This window comes from Myotis brandtii, unplaced genomic scaffold (genome assembly GCF_000412655.1).
Source record: "Myotis brandtii unplaced genomic scaffold, ASM41265v1 scaffold6979, whole genome shotgun sequence".
Classification (NCBI taxonomy): Eukaryota; Metazoa; Chordata; class Mammalia; order Chiroptera; family Vespertilionidae; genus Myotis; species Myotis brandtii.
In genome coordinates this window covers 17,672-24,831 of record NW_005370730.1, presented here as the reverse complement: position 1 = coordinate 24,831, position 7,160 = coordinate 17,672, and the positions used below count along the sequence as shown (strand labels likewise).

Here is a 7,160-nt window from a genome sequence, read left to right as displayed (position 1 = left end):
TATATACAAATGAAAGTCTCTGTATGACATGAAAACTAATTTCTTGGGTGTCTTTATACTGAAAGAACTAGAACTGTACTCTTGTATGGCACATGGGAAATACTAATGACAGAGAGGAGCAAGGATGACACATTTAACTTCAAAACTTTTTGTCAAATGAACTCCGTGGCTTACCCCACCTGCCAGTCTGCTTTTAGAGTAATTACCATATCTATGTTACCGAGCAGAAACTGTATGTAAATTATAATCATAACTAGAAAATTCTAGTGACTTTAATTTCTTTGACTCCCCCTTTACTTCTTATCTATGAAACACTATAATTTGTTCAATTTAAACTTTTGAAAGAGTTCACAATGTACATGGATAAATATTTAAAATAAAAGAATGTAATAAAATTTGCTACTCTCCCTTGGGCTATTATAAAGACATTTTAAAATTACCTATGATTTGTCCAAGCCCTAAGATCATATTTCATGCTTTTACTACAGGTAATCTTTACTGACAGAATGCAGAAAATAGTCCTTTCTTTCTTTTTATGTGTCAGTTATTAAATAATGCTGAAGAGAAAAAGATTTTGTGGAACATGGCTTCAGGGGTAAAGTAAGGATAAAAAGCTTTGCAAATAAGTCTACATTCTGCAAGATGTGCACAATATGCAATAATTTAATATTGAAGGAGTTGAAAAAAGTTTGGATTTCTTTATTATATTTTTATTGATTTTGGAGAAGAAGGGAGAGGGAGAGATAGATAGAAACATCAATGATGAAAAATCATCAATCAGTTGCCTCCTGCATGCCCCTTACTGGGGCTCAAGCCCACAACCCGGGCATGTGCCCTTGACTGGAATCAAACCCTGGACCCTTCAGTCTGCAGGCCAATGCTCTATCCACTGAGCCAATTCAGCTAGGGCTGGATTTCTTTTTATGCTTTGATAAAAGTATGAAAAAGATTAATATCTATGACATATGTTCATGCAAGTTACAGTCTATTTCAGCTTGTTTACCTAATGTGCAAGTATATTGTAGATGAAATATCAACTGCTGTAGCCTACAAATACTCATTTTGATATGTAAGAATCTAATAAATAATTGTGTGTATTATGCTACACATTAATATATATCTGATCTTTAGTAAAAGAGTGAAGCACTAGAAATTTAATAGCTTGCCTTATTCATTTTAATGGTTGTGAGTACATATATACTGTACTCTCCACTTGGAGCAAGAATCTTATGCTGAAGATGCACAACACTCAATAATAGAAAGGACATCTGATGTAAAAGAAAGGTATAGAAAATGTTGACTGTAGCTTTAAATAAAATTTCTCTAGTTTTTTTTCTTCTTAAGCATCTCCTTCTGTCTTGTTCGACATCTACTATTGCCCATCTGCTTATTGATTGGTAGGAAATTCCAAATGGGAATTTTATCTCATTAATCTTGTCATATCACAGGGATTGGGACAAAAAAACCCTTTAAGCTTCACAGCAAACATCTACTGTTCAGTAAGACAAATGAACAAATATAATATGGATAGAATATCTTCACACTAATTAAAGGTCAGCTAGTGTAAAATTTTGCACAAAATTGATTATATTATGCTCTAACCAGTTTTCTCTCTATATATAACAAATAAATAATATGAGAATATTCTATCATTTCAACTCTCTGTTATTTTGTCAAACCCCAGAAATATGACTATTACAAATCTATGCAAAAATCAAGAGACAATATATGTTTTAAATAGCACAACATCACATTAAATTAAGCATGCAGCATAGCAAATGAAATTGCAATACTTTTGTATTTAGTTTTGCACATATTTCAAATAAGAAGACACATTCATAAATTCAGAAGATGGAAACCATATTCAAGCATACCAAAACTAAAGTTATAACATTTATATGTTGACAAGTGCCACTTAGCATGTTATTCATATGAAAGTCTACAATCTATAGACTTAAGTCTAATTTCAAACCATGAGAAGAACACTTGTCTACTCATTGTTAATCATCCTAGCTATTTAGTGTCACCAAGAATTAAGACAGGTATCCTCTGATTCTTCCATTAGTATTTCACAGACATCTATGACATATAGTTAGTGATTTCACAACTACTTCACAACTGTCTTCATTTCCTCTTATATTCTCAATGCCTTACTAAGCTGGTCTGAGGCCTGGATTAATTTAATGTTCTCCCTTAATCTACTGCTATCATTATCAACCACATTCAGATGTAAGAAAGGTATGTATAAAAACTTATGTAAAAACTAGAGGCCCGGTGCACAAAATTCGTGCACTGGGGGGTGGGGTTCCCTCAGCCCAGCCTGCCCCTCTCACAGTCCGGGAGCCTTCAGTGGATGTCCTACTGATGGCCACAGTCTGGCAGCAGAGGCTCGGAGCAGGCGTCCCGTGTGTGTGTGTGTGTGTGTGTGTGTGTGTCTGCTGGGGGCCTGCCCCCAGCCACACCGTGGAGGCTTGGAGCAGGCACCCCTCTGTGTTGATCTCTCAGGCTCCTGGCCTCCACTGCGTGTTGTTCTCTCCCTTGAGCTGTGGCCAGGGTAGGGTGCTGCCTGCAGGCCGTGCTTTCCTGCTCATGGATGGCTGGATCGCAGCAGAGATCCAGGAGCATGCCCAACTGAGGGCTGCCTGCTGGCCACACTTTCCTGCTCTGGGATCGCCATGGTGACCCAGGAGCATGCCCACCTGGGGGCTGCCTGCAGGCTGCACTTTCCAGCTCTGGGATCTCCATAGCGACCCAGGAGCAGGCCCTCCTGGGTGCTGCCTGCAAGCTGCACTTTCCTGCTCTGAGATTGCCATGGTGACCGAAGAGCATGCCCACCTGGGGGCTGCCTGCTGGCCGCACTTTCCTGCTCTGGGATCGCCAGGGTGACCCAGGAGCAGGCCTTTCTGGGTGCTGCCTACAGGTCGCACTTCCCTCTCACAGATCCCTGGATCACCATGGCGACCCGGGGGCCAGGCCCTGCTGGGTGCTGCCTGCGGGCAGCACTTTCCTGCTCTTCGATCGCCATGGGGTCCCAGCTGGGGGCGGGGCTTAGGCGGCATATGGGGGTCCCAGCTGGGGGCGGGGCTTAGGCAGTGCAATCAAACCGCCTAAGCCCCGCTGCCCAGGGCCACACACTGGGCCCAGATGGCGGCTTGGATTGTCCCGCACTGCCTGCAGTATGCAAATTAGCCACCATCTTTGTTGGCAGTTAATTTGCATATTGCTCTGATTAGCCAATGAGAGGTGTAGCGAAGGTACGGTCAATTACCATCTTTGTCTATTATTAGATAGGATACTCTAAATATAATTTAGGCCCTATTTGTTAACACTTTCTGGCCACTACAGTAATACTAGACATGCTATAGCAGTTTTGCTATGTGATACATTATGTTGCATATGCACTGATTTAAAGGCATTCTATGAGGAAAAAGGAAAAGTGGAGTAAGAAATACATTGGACAAAATGCTCAAAATGTTGGACAAAAACCTGGAACACCAGCAGAAATAAGGAAAATGTACCTTATAGTTTGACCACTTCCCAATCCCAAATGAGCATACTTCGTTTATGCTTTCAAACACACACACACACACTCACACACTGTGGTAGACAGAATTTTAAGATGACCACTAAGATAATTGTCCTCCTTTTGTATACATGTGTGTGTGTGTGTGTCTGCTGGGGGCCTGCCCCCAGCCACACCGTGGAGGCTTGGAGCAGGCACCCCTCTGTGTTGATCTCTCAGGCTCCTGGCCTCCACTGCGTGTTGTTCTCTCCCTTGAGCTGTGGCCAGGGTAGGGTGCTGCCTGCAGGCCGTGCTTTCCTGCTCATGGATGGCTGGATCGCAGCAGAGATCCAGGAGCATGCCCAACTGAGGGCTGCCTGCTGGCCACACTTTCCTGCTCTGGGATCGCCATGGTGACCCAGGAGCATGCCCACCTGGGGGCTGCCTGCAGGCTGCACTTTCCAGCTCTGGGATCTCCATAGCGACCCAGGAGCAGGCCCTCCTGGGTGCTGCCTGCAAGCTGCACTTTCCTGCTCTGAGATTGCCATGGTGACCGAAGAGCATGCCCACCTGGGGGCTGCCTGCTGGCCGCACTTTCCTGCTCTGGGATCGCCAGGGTGACCCAGGAGCAGGCCTTTCTGGGTGCTGCCTACAGGTCGCACTTCCCTCTCACAGATCCCTGGATCACCATGGCGACCCGGGGGCCAGGCCCTGCTGGGTGCTGCCTGCGGGCAGCACTTTCCTGCTCTTCGATCGCCATGGGGTCCCAGCTGGGGGCGGGGCTTAGGCGGCATATGGGGGTCCCAGCTGGGGGCGGGGCTTAGGCAGTGCAATCAAACCGCCTAAGCCCCGCTGCCCAGGGCCACACACTGGGCCCAGATGGCGGCTTGGATTGTCCCGCACTGCCTGCAGTATGCAAATTAGCCACCATCTTTGTTGGCAGTTAATTTGCATATTGCTCTGATTAGCCAATGAGAGGTGTAGCGAAGGTACGGTCAATTACCATCTTTGTCTATTATTAGATAGGATACTCTAAATATAATTTAGGCCCTATTTGTTAACACTTTCTGGCCACTACAGTAATACTAGACATGCTATAGCAGTTTTGCTATGTGATACATTATGTTGCATATGCACTGATTTAAAGGCATTCTATGAGGAAAAAGGAAAAGTGGAGTAAGAAATACATTGGACAAAATGCTCAAAATGTTGGACAAAAACCTGGAACACCAGCAGAAATAAGGAAAATGTACCTTATAGTTTGACCACTTCCCAATCCCAAATGAGCATACTTCGTTTATGCTTTCAAACACACACACACACACTCACACACTGTGGTAGACAGAATTTTAAGATGACCACTAAGATAATTGTCCTCCTTTTGTATACATTTTGTTAAATCCTCTCCCCTTGAGTGTGGGTGGGAGATTAATGTAATGAGTTATCATTGTATTGATTGTGTTATTTTGCATTGAAAAGGATTTTGAACATATGATTAATGTTTCTAATCAGTTGACTTTGTTTATATTTTATTTTTAAAAAAAATTTATTTTTGAGAGTATTGCAGATGTCCCTTTCCCCCCTGCTTTAAGCCCCTCCACCTAGTCCACACCCTACTCCAAGCCTTCACCACCCTATGGTCTGTGTCCATAAGTAATGCATATCCTATATAATAAAGAGGTAATATGCAAATTGACCCTCACTCTGTCACACCATCACAAGATGACTGCGCCCACAGTGGGAGGCGGGGTTCCCGTAACAAGCCATAACAAGCAATCAGCAGGGACCTGAGGCTGCGTGGCACTGGGCCCGGGTACCTCACTCATTTGTGGAATATAATGAGCAACATAAACTGATGAACAAAAACAGATCCAGAGACAGATAATCATTGATCAGACCATCAAACCTCAGAGGGAAGGTAGGGGAGGGTGGGAGTAAGGGAGAGAGATCAACCAAAGGACTTGTATGCATGTATATAAGCCTAACCAATAGACACAGACACCAGGGGGTGAGGGCATGAGTGGGGGGTGAGGGGCAATGGGGGGATAAAGACACATATGTAATACCTTAATCAATCAATAAAAAAAATTAAAGAAACCAGCCTTTAGGATTTGTGAGAAATAAAAAGGGCTTTCAGGAAAACCCTAGGTAAATTGTTTTCCTTCCAAGTGAGGGCAAAAAAGGTATTGGCTAGCTTCACTAACTCAAATGTTAAATACAAATGGTGATGGAAGAAGTCTTCACTTGGGTAGTAAACACACATTACAATATACAGATGATGTATTGTAGAATTGTACACCTGAAACCTATATAATTTTATTAACCAATGTCAGCTCAATAAATTCAATTAAAATTAAAAAATATATACTGCATAAATCAATTACATAAAGAATTTACTTCCTGTTGAGATAAATATTAGTAACATATGAGGGTTTTAAACAACAGGGTGTCACAGGATAATAATGTTTGTTTATTGCTCAGAGGTTCTGGGCAAACCTCTTCCTTAGTCCTTTGATTTTTTTCCACAGGTAAAATGCTAGTGTTACATGGAGCTTTGGGAATAAAGCTCTGAGTTACATAATCTTCTATTATTGGCTTTGTACCTTAAAGGTCCTTTTTATATATGGGATATTGATTAATTCTGGGAAGGGGTTTTGACAGCTCTATTTCAATCTTAAGAGATGCACTCTGGATTATACTTCCAGATTCAATTATAGTGCCATCAGAAATGGGACACATAAAATATGCTGAAGGACCTGATAGTTTATTTATAGTTATTGTCAAATGCTAGGATTATTTTCCCTTTGGAGAGAAAGAAATTCGACATGATATTTCTCAAGGATATCTTGACCTAATAAATGAATAGAGGTGGAAGAACTAAAGAGAAAAGGGTGTGAATTCTTTAAAGTGCCTAATAAAAAAGGGATAGGTTCAGAGACAGAAACTTGTTGAGGTTTGTTTGAAATACCCACTCTTTGAACCACTTTATTACTTCAAGGCTAGGGCTGCTTTATAGCAGTGGGATTGAGCACTGAGATTATTGCTCTAGTGTCAATAAGAACAGAGAGAGATTAATTTCCAATTTGAAGAAAAATTTCTCCAAGCCAGTAAAGATGTGTAATTGGGAAAAGCCCCTGTATTTCCTTTGAGTCCCATCACTGAGAATTAGGAGGATCTTGAGAAGGATGATTCGAAGGCTGACAGTGGTGCCTGAAGTGCTTTAATTTGCAACATTTTTTCCAATGTCCAGGTTATTTGAAATAATGGCAGAATCTAGGAACGTCTGCCCCACGGGCTTTATAAGGCAATAGGGGCGAGTTAATTAAACATTTGACCAAATATAGTAGGCTAATTTTTAGGTTGATAATTTTGTATGACCCCTAAATAATGTTATAAATATCCAAATGGCCCTTGGCAGCAAAAAGGTTCCCTATCCCTGATCTAGAGCATGAGCAAAGTTATTAAGCAAAATATCTAAATCTAGAATGGACATAGTTTCCATTTCATCCTGATCCTTTTAATTAAAAGAGAAAGATATTAGTACAGCCTGTTAAACAATGAAATGTTAAAGACTACCTGAGTGAAACCAACATCAGAAGGAAGACCAGAATTTTTTTAAATTTTATTTTATTGTTTAAAGTATTACAAATAGTAGTAC

The 7,160-nt window shown here is 41.7% G+C and overlaps 1 long non-coding RNA gene across 1 annotated transcript in view; it reads right to left on the bottom strand.

The window, feature by feature from the left end:
- LOC106724029 overlaps window positions 1-7,160 on the bottom strand; it is a 20,100-nt gene that overhangs the window by 8,548 nt on the left and 4,392 nt on the right. Inside the window, exon 2 of the long non-coding RNA XR_001359779.1 lies at window positions 4,594-4,596. This is a non-coding gene — a long non-coding RNA (uncharacterized LOC106724029). The remainder of the gene's footprint in view (window positions 1-4,593; window positions 4,597-7,160) is intronic.